The sequence below is a fragment of the Cetorhinus maximus genome, chromosome 1 (assembly GCF_964194155.1).
Source record: "Cetorhinus maximus chromosome 1, sCetMax3.hap1.1, whole genome shotgun sequence".
Lineage (NCBI taxonomy): Eukaryota > Metazoa > Chordata > Chondrichthyes > Lamniformes > Cetorhinidae > Cetorhinus > Cetorhinus maximus.
This window is the reverse complement of record NC_135879.1, coordinates 62,282,253-62,297,078: the sequence shown is the minus strand read 5'-3', so window position 1 is coordinate 62,297,078 and position 14,826 is coordinate 62,282,253. Positions and strand designations below refer to the sequence as shown.

The window sequence follows — 14,826 nt, the reverse complement described above, 5'->3', positions numbered from 1 at the left end:
TGGGGGGGTGCAGGGGAATGGGGGGTGCAGGGGGATGGGGGGTGTGTGCAGGGAGAGGGGCAGCGGGGGATGGGGGTGTGTGCAGGGAGAGGGGCAGCGGGGGATGGGGGTGTGTAGGGAGAGGGGCAGCGGGGGTTGGGGGGGTGCAGGGGGATGGGGGGGTGTGTGCAAGGAGAGGGGCAGCGGGGGATGGGGGTGTGTGCAAGGAGAGGGGCAGCGGGGGATGGGGGTGTGTGCAAGGAGAGGGGCAGCGGGGGATGGGGGTGTGTGCAGGGAGAGGGGCAGCGGGGGATGGGGGTATGTAGGGGAGGGGCAGCGGGAGATGGGGGTATGTAGGGGAGGGGCAGCGGGGGATGGGGGTATGTAGGGGAGGGGCAGCGGGGGATGGGGGGTATGTAGGGGAGGGGCAGCAGGGGATGGGGGTGTGTGTGCAAGGAGAGGGGCAGCGGGGGATGGGGGTGTGTGTGCAGGGGGGGTGTAGGGGGAGGGGCAGCGGGGGATGGGGTTGTGTGTGCAGGGAGAGGGGCAGCGGGGGATGGGGGTGTGTAGGGGGAGGGGCAGCGGGGGATGGGGGTGTGTGTGCAGGGAGAGGGGCAGCGGGGGATGGGGGTGTGTAGGTGGAGGGGCAGCGGGGGATGGGGTTGTGTGTGCAGGGAGAGGGGCAGCGGGGGATGGGGGGGTGTGTGCAGGGAGAGGGGCAGCGGGGGATGGGGGGGGTGTAGGGGGAGGGGCAGCGGGGGATGTGGGTGTGTGTGCAGGGAGAGGGGCAGCGGGGGATGGGGGTGTGTAGGGGGAGGGGCAGCGGGGGATGTGGGTGTGTGTGCAGGGAGAGGGGCAGCGGGGGATGGGGGTGTGTAGGGGGAGGGGCAGCGGGGGATGGGGGTGTGTGTGCAGGGAGAGGGGCAGCGGGGGATGGGGGTGTGTAGGGAGAGGGGCAGCGGGGGATGGGGGGTGTGTGCAGGGAAAGGGGCAGCGGGAGATGGGGGTGTGTGTGCAGGGAGAGGGGCAGAGGGGCAGCGGGGGATGGGGGTGTGTAGGGGGAGGGGCAGCGGGGGATGGGGGTGTGCAGGGAGAGGGGCAGCGGGGGATGGGGGTGTGCTGGGAGAGGGGCAGCAGGGTATGGGGGTGTGCAAGGAGAGGGGCAGCGGGGGATGGGGGGGTGTAGGGGGAGGGGCAGCGGGGGGTGGGGGGGTGTAGGGGGAGGGGCAGCTGGGGATGGGGGGGTGTAGGGGGAGGGGCAGCTGGGGATGGGGGTGTGTGTGTACGGAGAGGGGCAGCGGGGGATGGGGAGGTGTGTAGGGAGAGGGGCAGCTGGGGATGGGGTGTAGGGAGAGGGGCAGCGAGGGATGAGGGGGGTGTGTAGGGAGAGGGGCACCGGGGGATGGGGGGTGTGTAGGGAGAGGGGCAGCGGGGGATGGGGGTGTCTGCAGGGAGAGGGGCAGCGGGGGATGGGGGGTTTGTGCGGGGGATGGGGGGTGTGTGCAGGGAGAGGGGCAGCAGTGGATGGGGGTGTGTGCAGGGAGAGGGGCAGCAGGGGATGGGGGTGTGTGCAGGGAGAGGGGCAGCGGGGGATGGGGGGGTGTGTAGGGGGAGGGGCAGCGGGGGATGGAGGGATGTGTAGGGAGAGGGGCAGCGGGGGATGGGGGGTTTGTGCGGGGGATGGGGGGGTGTGTGCAGGGAGAGGGGCAGCAGGGGATGGGGGTGTGTGCAGGGAGAGGGGCAGAGGGGGATGGGTGTGTGTGCAGGGAGAGGGGCAGCGGGGGATGGGGGGGGGCGTGCAGGGAGAGGGTCAGAGGGGAATGGGGGGGTTGTGGAGGGAGAGGGGCAGAGGGGAATGGGGGGTGTGTGTGTAGGGAGAGGGGCAGAGGGGGATGGGTGTGTGTGCAGGGAGAGGGGCAGCGGGGGATGGGGGGGCGTGCAGGGAGAGGGTCAGAGGGGAATGGGGGGGTTGTGGAGGGAGAGGGGCAGAGGGGAATGGGGGGTGTGTGTGTAGGGAGAGGGGCAGAGGGGGATGGGTGTGTGTGCAGGGAGAGGGGCAGCGGGGGCTGGGGGGGTGTAGGGAGAGGGGCAGAGGGGGATGTGGGGGGTGTAGGGAGAGTGGCAGAGGGGGATGGGGGGTGTAGGGAGAGGGGCAGAGGGGGATGGAGGGGTGTGTAGGGAGAGGGGCAGAGGGGGATGGAGGGGTGTGTAGGGAGAGGGGCAGAGGGGGATGGGGGGTGTGTAGGGAGAGGGGCAGCGGGGGATGGGGGGTGTGTGCAGGGAGAGGGGCAGCGGGGGATGGGGGGTGTGTGCAGGGAGAGGGGCAGCGGGGGATGGGGGGTGTGTGCAGGGAGAGGGGCAGCGGGGGCTGGGGGGGTGTAGGGAGAGGGGCAGAGGGGGATGTGGGGGGTGTAGGGAGAGTGGCAGAGGGGGATGGGGGGTGTAGGGAGAGGGGCAGAGGGGGATGGAGGGGTGTGTAGGGAGAGGGGCAGAGGGGGATGGGGGGTGTGTAGGGAGAGGGGCAGAGGGGGATGGGGGGTGTGTGTAGGGAGAGGGGCAGCGGGGGATGGGGGGTGTGTAGGGAGAGGGGCAGAGGGGGATGGGGGGTGTGTAGGGAGAGGGGCAGAGGGGGATGGGGGGTGTGTAGGGAGAGGGGCAGAGGGGGATGGGGGGTGTGTGTAGGGAGAGGGGCAGAGGGGGGTGTGTAGGGAGAGGGGGATGGGGGGGTGTGTGCAGGGAGAGAGGCAGCGGGGGATGGGGGGGTGTGTGTAGGGAGAGGGGCAGCGGGGGATGGGTGGGGTGTGTAGGGAGAGGGGCAGCGGGGGATGGGGGGGTGTGTAGGGAGAGGGGCAGCGGGTGCTGGTGAGGGAGATGGTGGTGTGCAGGGGGGGGGCGGCAGGGAGAGGGGCAGCCGATACTGGGGGCTAGATCGCTCTTTATTCATTTGTTTATATCCAGTCTCTTCTACTCAGTGTTTACTTTGCATACAAAGCAATTTGGTGGTCATTTTAAAATGATTTCTAATTGATATATTGAGAGAGATCTTGATAACGATGCTATTTTTAAAAAAGACTATACATAATTACGTGCGGCCACTTATAAAAACGAAACGAACTGAATTTTCAAACTCTGTTTGTATACTTGCCGATTTTCATATTTCTGTACATAGACTTAAAACAATAAAATCCATCTACTTTGAATGGGTTTGCATGTTTCCGTGAATATCCAGCGTATTCCAATAAACTGGAATGAACATGCCTGCACACATGACATTAACATTGAGATTCGTTTTCTATAAACCGAGCCCTGATAATGAACCGGCGGGTTTGTAGGATTGCGACTTCAAAATATAGTTTCAGACATAACTTTTTATTGGAGTATATCACTTGAAATAATTTATATTGCCACAGAGCTGGTTGACGAAAGGTGGTAGTTTTAATTTTCATGAATCTTCGAGCCGACCTTTTCCTCGTCTCCTTCCAGGACGGGCTGGGTGTTCAATCCGTGGCCGCTTCTTGGGCTTGTCCGTGGTCCGGGACAGGCCGGTGGGGCTTCATTTTCCAGCTGCTTGTTTTGTTCCAAACATCACGTACTCAGCCACAGATTTGTCTTGTCTCGTTTTCATCAACTTGTTTCATTTAATTTTTGATAAAACTATTTATTGTAAAAAAAACAACTCTCCCAAGCCACGTTGTTGCTGCAGGATGCGAGACTGAATGTTTCCAGCTGACGACAGCCAGTGGAGCATTATTGAGTACCATGCCGAAAAAAAACAGACGGTGCGGGGCAAACCCAGTGGGTTCGCATCAGTTTTAAAGGTGGACTTTTGATAAAGTTGCACTTTACAAAAAAGTACAACCTTAAAAACCTACATATTTAAGATGGAAAAGGTTATGCTAAGAATTACTTGAAAGGACCGATTTTCTGCAATCCAAAAGATTTATTTTCCTAGTTTGTTTAATGCTACTGATGGAGTTGGGAACGTAATCAAACCGATCAGTCCCGCTTTTTTCAGGGGGACGTCAATTAATTCAAGAGCCCTTCAAGCAAAGTAGCCGTCCTTAATCGTACTTTTCATTACGGATTTCCACGGTGCATTATGGCTCCGTCCAATGTACTGCATTTAACAGCCCCGTAATTCGTGGCATTACATAGGTTTGTAAAGGAATATTAAATTATTTACTTAAATGCCTTGACAATGTGAGCCCCTTTTTAAATAAAAGGTGTGCTGGCCTTGGAACCTTTATCGTATCGCTATGAAAACGTTATCGGCAAAGATTCTGTGAAAGCAAGTCGTCTTAGCGTGAATAATTAAAGGAGACCGTATCAGAACCTGTAATTGAAGAGCCTTGCCACCCTTTTAGCATGATGTTGGTTTTTTGAGTCCATCAGCACTTCCTTGAGGGCGCATTAAATAGAAATTGGCAGGTCGCTGGAGCAGGGTTCTTTTCAGAGAGAATGAGTGAGGGAGACAGAAACAGAACGAGCTCTCCATCTTGAGAGCCACTTGAAAGCCCTCAATGAATTGAACTGCATTCACTCTTTACCACCTCTCATCATACTTCAACTAATGAGCCTGGGGAGGCGGAGGTCTGCTCCCTGACAATAAATACATTATGAGAGGCTGGGCTTTTTCTTTGATGGCTCCACAACATGTTTGTTTAGCTTACTGTGTGTTTATGGTGCGTACTATAGTAGGGAGGAGCAGGACCTTTTATCTGTAAGGTCCTAGGAAAAGCACACAAATCCAGAGGGGGGTGAGATTGAGCTAAAATATAAACACGCCAGCCCCTACCCATGCATAAACACATTTATACACACATACTTTATTCAGAGTGGACAGGTATGATATTGCTGAAATATTTTAACGTAATAGTGGCAAGTGTTGGTACCTTTTTATTGGCCTGGTCTTACTCAATAATCCAATAGCATTCCACTATTTTGATCAATAATAAAAGCAAATTTGAACACTGCCTTTTTCACAAGAGTTAGCAATTATTTTAAACAGACATAATTTTTTTCCCCATCTTCGATTGAAATTGCCTTTATTGAAATTATTTTGGCCTTCTAACGGTTGGAAAAATACAGTTTCAATGTGGTGACATGATCCTTAAAAGTTTATATTGATTTGGGTCATACTACCACATTAAAACTGTTTTTTGTTTTTCGGGTGTATTATTATTTAATAGGAAGAACCAAGGAAAGAAAAATGAGGTAACCAAGTGGCTGTTGAACTCTAACCTTTATTGACTAATGCTGTGGTGCTAGTTTTTATTGGCTAAAAATTCTAGTAATTTTACCAGTTTAACTGTTTAATTCATATTTGCCTATTTTTAAGCATGTTTGAATAACCAGGATAAAATTGAGTTATTATTGGTCAAAATAGTCTAGTGCTAATGGATTATTGAGTAAGGTACCAATGCTTACCACTATTACGTTAAAATATTTCAGCAAAACACTACCTGTCCGGTCTGAATAAAGTAGATGTGTATTAAAAGATGTGAGTTGTATTATTTGACCTTTGTTAATTGTAAATAACATTTTTTCCTTAGTTTCTTTGGATGCATCTAATCTGCAACATTTAACTGATATTAATTCGCTTTTTTGTGAAGTGTCAATTTTTTTTACAAAAAAAGCATCTTGCAACATTTCTGAGATTTAAGAGAGATTTTTCTTTTACACCTTTATAGTTTTAGATTGTGCATGTTTTTGTTTTATCAAAGCTGTGGTGTTCTGTATGACTGCTACTATGATTTTTGCCAAAATATCTTCTGCGAGTATTCTGAACAAAATTGCAATTCTGACCTAATTGTTTATAAGTACTGTAGCATTCCTACAATTTTAATTTTAGCAATGTGTGATTTGCTAATATAGTACATTATGTTATGGTCGTTCATCATTTTGACCTTCATTAGTGTTGACACAAGTATGGTACATTGTGCTGCTTCATGATTCATGTACCTATCTATATTAGCAGCAGTGAGATTTAAGCCAGTTAAAACAATTGAGTGAATGGAAAAAAGGTGAAAAAATTAATTTCACTTTAAGTATCAAATCATGATGCTTTCATAAATATTCCCCTCTTGATCTAGACTTTCATAATGCAATTTGGATTGGTTGAGTGCAGGAGATCATTCATCAATTTTTAATGTATATTTTTATTTTCCTGTTCTATATATGTGGCTTTTTAAATTGTCACACATTTTTGTTCTGAAATGTACCAGACAGAATCAAAAATGGCTTTTAAAAATTCAGGTATTAACAATTTGGAAACAGGACCCCACAATACATACTGAATATTGATTTGATTCATTATTTTTTGTATCTGAAATGTCTGTTCTTCATTCAAAAAACAGACACTGATTCTAAGTACCCTGACCAGTGCAACATTTTATTGAAGATTAGAAATTCTTCAATGCAATGTAACAATCTCTGAACCATCATAACACGGTTTAAATGTACTCAGATCAGCCATTTCAGTTCATTTTTTCTCTGATATGGTGATCAGCTGGCATGAAGAAAATCACTATGAAATACAGGGTAGTTTGAGTTGTACAGTGCCAGCAGACAAGCATATTGATGTAAACTGATGATGTTTCATGTGATAGTGATGGCTTTTACATGGTATGACTAGCATACATTTCATTTTTGTAATTGGGAAAACCAGACAAATTTGGAACTTCATGATACAGCAAACAATGACGTTAAGAATAATGAAATCATTTAAATGATTTACATTTTTCTGTGTTTGTCGCTGAAGCTTTAAGATATTTGAAATTCGAGAGGCATAAGTATGATTGATTTACAGTTTGCCAACATTAGATAAATGTATAAAATGTTGAGATTCTGTCAAGCCTAGCAATTTCAGAAGTTGTTAAAAGCGCCTACTTGTTCCAAAGAAAACTCTGCATCTAGCTAGTCAAGGACAATAAAAGAATCTGTGCACTGTTTCTAGTTGGAGAAATTGTACCTAGTTCTCAATTTACTCTTCAGATTGTTCATCATAATAAAATATGACTATCTTGAAAAATAAAAAGAAGTTCCCAAATCATAGAGTAATTGAAAGATTGCCATCTGGATTCACAAATTTGAATTTACAATGGTGCATAACTAGGTATTTAAGTTCCATTTGTGACTGTTACAAATAAAGTCAATGTAAACTGTTTTCTCGGTATATTGAGGATATTTGACAAGGAGCTATGGGATTCTTATATTCCAGACAGGGACCCATCCAAAAGGTCACAAATAGTATCGCTCAGCTTTTCATCACATACTTCATTTAGATCATATCTTGATATTTGAAATGTGGAAAGCTAGATGAAATATCAATATTAAATATATAAATTATATTCACTGTTCACATTGCAGTATAGTTCCATTGCCGTCATGGTAAAAGTTTTTTTCTCAAAGTGCTATCTGTTGTCAAATGTGAAGTCATCACGTGAAATGCAATTGGATGACATCATTACATTGGCAAACAAATTCATTCCTGGATTTTGGTTATTACTTTTATACATTGCTGACGTTTGACCTGCGAATGTCCTTGGACCATGTGCTCTGCAAGCTTGCACTTCATTGCCATTTATAGAAAAATAGTATGGGGAGAGACTAATGCCTTCATCTGTCACATTAATAAATTCCTGCACTAGTGATGAAGCTCAAATTGCTGAAAGGAAATAGGTTCAAAAAACAATTATTCAGCGATGCATACAGTATTCGTATCTCTGCTGGTTAATGGTTTTGGTAGGTGCCTTTCTGATAATTGTAACCCTGTTTACTTTTACAAGAGAAAACATTTTTCCCCAGGTAAACGTAACCATCTGGCATGTCTGTCTTAAAGCCTACTGTCTAAAGTCATTGTATTTGAGTTGTAAATCATATTGTAACACAATATTGAACATTTACTTTTTGCGTTTTGTCTTTAAGGCTTAAAACTCTTTTAAAAAAAAGACATGCTATGCAATGGAATTTAGTTCTATACGATAGGTTGGAATAAATACCTTAAATAGATTTGCTTACAATAGAATTGACTACAGCACTGATGCATTTGGAATAATTTGTATCGGCATTAAAACATTACTTCTAATGTTGTTACATTAGTGATAACGATAGCACATCCGTTCTTGTAGAATGGCTGTTAAAAATTAGATAGTAAAATCAAAGGCAGTGACTTGCCTGACTTAAAAAAAATTAACAAAGCATAAAATAATAGAAAATATAGATGCATTATCTTAATCAACAAAGAATCACTTTATACTATAGTTCGGGCACTTAACTGATATTAGGCTGTTATACTGCAGCCAGACCATTTCTGTGCCCCTGTTAAGTGAACTCTGCTTCAAAGTGACAAAGGTCCCAACTAACTCTGGAGCTACTTGGGTAGTTCTGTGTGAGGCCAGATTTAAAAAAATTTGGGCTTGGTGGGTGTGGAGGTGGAATTAGTTGGACCCCTTGGGCACTTTACATAATTACAGAGTTTTAAAGATGTGTTTTGATAAAGCAGACACCCTTAAAATGTTGAACAATTTAATAAGTGGGAATAGAGCTTTGGATATGTGTTTAAGGGAACTCATGCAGAGATCGATGCATGGCCAAGGAGCGTATATCTTGTATTACCATTTGCATTTCAATTTCTGACGTTACCAGTATTAAACTGGTAGTTTCAGTATTAAAGAAGATTTAAAGTTTTTGAAAAAAGATGAATTTCTGACTTGTGTTCACTAAAACTTTTTCAGTTGAAAGTGCCATTTGATTTTATCCAGTATTTGTTGCATGTAATCCTGAATGAAGAAGAATAATTTCACAACAATTATTTTAACTGAATTTAAAATGTTGAAAGATTTTAGTTAGGGGATTTGACATTATAACTCTTCAAAGCGTCAAAGTTCCTTACAAGCATCTAACTTTTAATGCAAGGTACCATTTAGACGGATTTGCAAATATTTTACTCTCATGCACTTTTCTGATTGATTACCCTTTGGGTGAAATGTCCTTTTTGTTGGAATTAAATGTTTAAGTGGTGATGAAGGCTAGAAACTAACCAGTTTGCTAGATTTTCCATTAGCCCACTCAAGTATTAACTCCTAGTTAGCAACAAGCTACTATTTTCTCTTAAAGAGTAAAAGAGACATGGGGCTGGATTTTTGCATCGGGGGTATGAAACGGGAGTTAGGGCTGCTTCCGATTCCCAAACCTGCCCCCGGGGAGGAAATAGTCATAGTGCCATCTCCTTAATGGCATGCAGACAGGTTCGCCATCCAATCAAGGGTGGATTCTTGAAGCTGGAGGGTCAATCAGAGGTCTTGCAGATTGAGAGGAGCAGCAGCCTCAAATGGATGTGAAGTGACTGAGAGGGTGCTTCAACATCGAGATGCCTTCTCACCAGCTTTTTTAAAAAAAGTTTAATTAAAACAACATATGCAACAGCCAGGTGACCACTGTGGGGTGGGGAAGTGGTGTACGGTATCTCTCCAGGATGGCCTTTGGCGCTCCACCTCCAACCACACCCAGGCAGACAAGGCTAGGCTTGCATGAAGCTCTGGCCTCCAGACTTGCCACTAGGTGCCCATCTCCAGGCAGTTGAACTGCCCCATACCATCCCCCCCCCTCCTCCCCCAAATCAGTTCGGGAACCTGGAGGCCAACTGGAAAATCAGCTTCACGGTGTCATGTAGCCCTGCCTGCTCCAACGTGCCTCGGCAGAAATGGCTGGCACAAGAAAAGGAATGGTATTTTTGGACTTTGTCTGCCTCCCTTCCTGCCCTTGGTGGGTTCTCCTCTGATACTTTTCATTTTATTCGTTCATGGGGATGTGGGCGTCACTGGCCCGGCCAACATTTATTGCCCATCCCCAATTGCCCAGTCAACCACATTGCTATGGGCCTGGAGTCACGTGTAGGCCAGACCAGGTAAGGACGGCATTGTACTTAATTCAAGATTTTTTTTATTGGGTTCAAATCATCTGCTGTGGGATTCGATCCCAGACCCCCAGAGCATTACCCCTGGGTTTCTGGAATGCCAGTGACAATACCACTACGCCACCTCCTTCCCCACAACTAGTCAGACCTGGAATCTTCACCAGCTCAATAACTCAGATAGTGGAAAGTCTTTTTAGACGGAATATTCAACTATGATCTTGGCTACAACGGGGAAAATAAAACTGGGATCTTTCATAACGCGAGATTATATCATTGCATATGCTTAATTCATGTCGAGCTGGGGCGATTATTAAATAGGTTGATGCTCAGGCATTGAGCAACCTTTAGTTGGAACACTGGCAAGTGCAGACTTTGCTAACTTAATATAATGAGCCATAAGAATAATTGAATCTGCTAGAGGCAATGATGGGTATTTACATGATCTCATTTATAAACATTTACTTGGTCTTTAGCCAGTTTCACAAATATAAGAATTTGTACTTTTAAAGTTCTTAGTGGTTAGTATCACATCATCAATAGATGAATTAGTTAGCTGTTAAATTTACTGGTACCCTGTATTCCTTTTTGCAAACCTGAATCATTTTGTCAACCTTTTGTATGTCTCATGATTTTGTTTGCTGCTAATAGCCTGCTTCACCACTTCAGCGGCATATGTAAGTTAGATAAAATTCATTATATTTTTATATTTCTGCAGACATAAACAATTAACTATGATGAACCGGAGAAATTTAGTAGTGGATTTTATTTTGTTAAATTTTAACTATATAATAATTGGAGCAGAGGAGATTGAGGGGGGGGACATGATTGAGGTGTATAAAATTATGAGCGGCAGAGATAGGGTAGGCATGAAGGAACTTTTCCCCTTGGTGGAGGGATCAATAACCAGGGGGCATAGATTTAAGATAAGTTTAGAGGGGATGTGAGGAAGAATTTTTTCACCCAGAGGGTGGTGGGAATCTGGAACTCACTGCCTGGAAGGGTGATAGAGGCAGAAACCCTCATAACATTTAAGAAGCATTTGGATGTGCACTTGTGATGCCATGGCATGCAAGGCTATGGGCCTAGTGCTGGAAAATGGGATTGGAATAGTTAGGTACTTGTTTGACCGGCGCAGACTCGATGGGCCGAAGGACCTTTTTCTGTGCTGTAGACCTCTATAACTCTATTAACAGAATAACAGCTTTACAGAACATCTGAAATTGAGCACAGCTAACTTGCAGCAGTAGTGGTATATCATCATGCTTGTTATTACATCAAGTTTGAGGCCTTGTGTTTGAAGTTTGCAAAAGAGATGTCACAAATAAAACTAAACATGTGAAGATAGCATTGAAGCTTAGTTTATTGATACAGGATGGATTTATGATTCAGATCAAAACCTTTATGTAACTGTTTAAAACACATTCTTCTTCTCTGAATCATTGAGTCTGTAGAAGGTTAATATTGTTTTGTACTTCATACAAAATTCTCACCCGTGTCCTGGGAAGACCATAGGATATGTTTGAACCTATTTTATGTAACTATTGACTACTATTACTGAAATGTGGGAACAAATTGGGTAATCTGAAAATTGTATTTTGATGTTTTTCCAAAAATGTCTATGAAATAGGTATGCCTTATTAAACATAATAACGTTTAAGCATGTTTCTAAAATTGCATATTGCTAAGGCCCCAATCTGTTACCACAAATTGTGCACTTTTACTGGTTCAAAACTAGTTTATTTATAGTTCATGAAAATTGTTAGAACAGCTTTTTGAAAGAATAGAATCTTAATACAAATTACTCAAGGAAAATGTGTGTGGCGATGTTTGTAATCTGTGGTTTCAAGTGGGTTACTTTGCGCTGTCTTTGTATTTTGTCATTAGTAAGCAACTTTTTATTTTAAGTATAAAGTTTTCAGTAAGGCAGCCTCTTTGGTATATAGGGTTCTAGACTTCCCTAGTGCTGATGTTTGTTTCTAGATCTTTCCCTTTCTGCTTTCCTTATTATTTGCAGCTTTTAACAAGCCTTCATTTTATGCTGACCTTGTCAACTAAGTGAAAGACTGGGTAGGTGGGTTTTAAGCTAAATTCTGGTGATTGTGGGAAAATCTTTGATCTATGGCTGTAACTGCTTCAGAGTGATCTGGCTGCTGGGCTGGACACTGTCCATGGCCTTTCACTTCACTATCAGATGTGTAGACAATGGGACATGACATGTTATCAGAAGCATAGCTAAACTGAGACCATAACAAGTTGCCTCAGAATGTTTTAAGTTTCTCTAGTGACCATGTTAGCATTTCTATCCACAACTTTCATGAACTGGCTATATTGCAGTAATATGATAGAAATTGCATAGTTTAAAGAATCATTACAACTATTATAACTAACATTCCATTCACTGCTAAATACTGTGTTATCAACTTACTTGAGGCATGTGGGTGGGGGTGGGGGTACCTTGCAGATTAGTTTTTAAAGAAACCTAAATATTTAAAATTTACAACTATTTCCCCAACTCCATGGACTCCTAATTTTGCATCTCCTTACTTGGGAGAAAACCACTCAGCAGATGACAGCTACAAATCCCGTCAATGAGCAGCCTCATAAGAAATAACATTAATCTGCACCCTTTTCTATCCTGAATGCTGACTGCTGGGCATACGAGATGAGGAAAACTGCAACACCAGCTAAAGCTACTGATATTAAACTTTCTGAGCTTGATTCCTGATCAGCATTTAAAATGGTAAGATACTGATCAGCGTTCTCATTAAATAAGCTAAACCTTAGGGAAAGGGAGGAAGGAAAAACAAGTGCTTTACCCCCATCATAAGCAAGATAAACAGTTGTGTTTTTCTTTAAAACTCTCATTTCATGCATTATATCAGAAAAAATTAATTTATTATACTTCACCCTGGAAACCAGCGATAAATTGATTGTTCTGATATTTGTACAAAATTTTTTAAGAACACTATTTTAAAGAAAAAACACACTTCTCTTTTCTCCCTCCCTTTCCCTAAAATTTATCCTAGTTGTGGATTGCAATGTTACAATATGAGAAAAAGCTACCTTTTGAATAGAAAGATTACTTCATGGGCTACTTCCATTGTTGGATTTAATTTTCTTAGTTTCTTTCAAAACTAGGAAATGCATTTTTTAATCTGACAGCTCTTCTAATTTATATTTAGTAAAACCTTCCTATTTAACAATTTGATTCCTAAATCCATCTGCTGCTAATTTTTGTATTGTCTGTAGGAAGTAAAAAAATGTAGTAGTTTTACTGATGAATAAAAAACCCCTGTGCCGTAATTTTATAACCAGGCTGTTTAATGGGATGAAATTTCAAACTCCTTACCCCCCATCATTACCCGAAGGTCTACCTACAATTTTAGTGCCATTGTGTCTATTGGGGGAAGATCATCAGCCTGCCATCATTCGCATTGTAATTTTGCAGAGTGTTAATGCAAGTTTTGTATTATTGCATACGTCATCAAACCCTCTTCAATATTGCAATTTCTAATATAAATTGTTCACATTTAAACTTTATTTCTTCCATATTCATTTCAATAAGATAACTTTCACAAGTTAGTGAGAGATGTAACAAACCTCTATCTTTTCAGCTTGTGAAAAGAACAGTGAGCTGTTTTTTGGTGCTTTGCCCACTGTGTATATTTCCGAGTGCAGTGTGTTATGCAAGGGACCTGGAAATTCATGACCATTTCATGTGTGTTTTATCACACTTCACATGAAAATTTATGACTGGGTGACTCGGGGATGCTTGAGCCTTGTGTTCCAGGGCTTGCCCCAACTGATAACAAGCTTGTTGGCGTGAAAGTGTGATGCAGATTATGACAGTTACAACTTTCTGTTTTGTTTAAACTGTCAGTGGATTTCCTGGCTCACAGCTGAGGGCAGTGGTGTGTTCGGGTTGCATGTATTCATTCTAAAATGGAGAGGCTGCACGATACAGGCAGATCTCAGCCAAGACTAATTGATGAGGAGGGTGTGGAAGCAAAATTTACTGTTCTGTTGAGTTGTTCCATATTGTTGTGTGTTCTGAAGGCATCATGTAATCACAGCCCCTTTCTTGTCAGATTGGGCCCTAGACAGGAACTGACAATCAAACAGGGTAAAGGCAGGAGCCAGCACTAGAAGGATATTGATTTTTCAGTTATCCCTAAGTAGTTTGCACTATGGATAATGGGTGGTGAAGGCAGGTATGTCATTATCAATGAGCTCCACAACAGTAGCCACAACCTTCCCTCATATTTCCTTCAGCATTGACAGAGAGCATCTAGCGATGGTCAATAAATTGCTCGACCTCTTTGTGACAAGCACATAAAAGATTTCTGAGCACAGTTTATTTGAAAACCTGATGGGGTACTGTACATTGTGGGGTGGATTTCATTATTTTGGCAAAGCTGCTTAAAAAAAACTTCAAAAACAGCAAAATGATTATATTTGGAATGTTGGCAGTTTTAAATTGAATAATAATGCTGTGATATTTTTGACCAGAACAGAATTCTGTCCATTGTATCCTAGTTATTATAACTGCAAAATGATACAATCAGCTACTAAAAGAGAAATAAATGGTATTTACTCTTTCTTAAGGCACCGGGAGTTATCGGTTCTATTGTAATACCACATTTACCTTAATGCTTTAATTAATGGCATCTCCCTTCACCGCCCTTATCAGCACTGCCAACTTAAAATGGTGGCACTGCTGTCTGAGACCCACCTAATGACACAGTTTTGTGGCCAGAAATGCAGGCAGCCCTCTATTTAATTGCTGACAGTGAGCCGAGCATCTCAATATACCTGTATGGTTTTTTTTTAACAAGTTTTTGCTCAGTGGACTACATAAAACTTTCCTCAGCTACCTGGGAAGGTATAGTAACCAAAAAGAAGGTTGTGAATTGACACTCCTCTGTGCCCAC

General features: G+C 43.8%; 1 protein-coding gene across 1 annotated transcript in view; it reads left to right on the top strand.

The window, feature by feature from the left end:
* lrba (LPS-responsive vesicle trafficking, beach and anchor containing) overlaps nucleotides 1-14,826 on the top strand; it is a 913,498-nt gene that overhangs the window by 558,953 nt on the left and 339,719 nt on the right. The gene's annotated exons all lie outside the window — the stretch shown is intronic.